Source organism: Wasmannia auropunctata, unplaced genomic scaffold (genome assembly GCF_000956235.1).
Source record: "Wasmannia auropunctata unplaced genomic scaffold, wasmannia.A_1.0 LD336085.1, whole genome shotgun sequence".
NCBI lineage: Eukaryota > Metazoa > Arthropoda > Insecta > Hymenoptera > Formicidae > Wasmannia > Wasmannia auropunctata.
Window position 1 is genome coordinate 3,057,270 of NW_012026805.1, and position 588 is coordinate 3,057,857.

Here is a 588-nt window from a genome sequence, read left to right on the forward strand (position 1 = left end):
AAACCCTAAGGAGAGGACGATCCAAGAAACTAGAGTCGCAGTGGATAGGACCCTACGCAATTTTACAAAAGCATAGCGACGTGAATTTCACGATAAAAATGGGAAGGAGGATGCTACGCGTACACGCGAATAGAATTAAACACTTTATCGAGATTTAGCAAGCAAAAAACAGAAGCATAGTACCGCAGGATAGAAAGATAGCAATAAGCAAAAATAGATAAGAAAATTTGTAGAAAATAGAAAAGGATACTTACATTATAATAAAGAATATGGTGGGGGAAGCTCCTCCACAGTGCGGCGGCCAGTTTGCACGTCTACGATGATCCTCAGCCGCAGGTCCGGGCCAGGAGACCGCGGCGTAAGAGCCTCTTAGATCCATTCACCAATGGATCGAAGCGGCGGTGGAGTGCCGGGCGGGGTGCGAGGCATACGGCGTGCAACCTCCAGCCAATACGTACGCAAACAGCTGTCGCACGTACTGGGCGCGAAAAATCGATCGCACCGAAAACACCTCATAATCAACACAAATTAAAGCCAATTATAAAAAGCTGCGTGCTCGTTAGAGAGTCAGAGCATACTGGTCGCTTG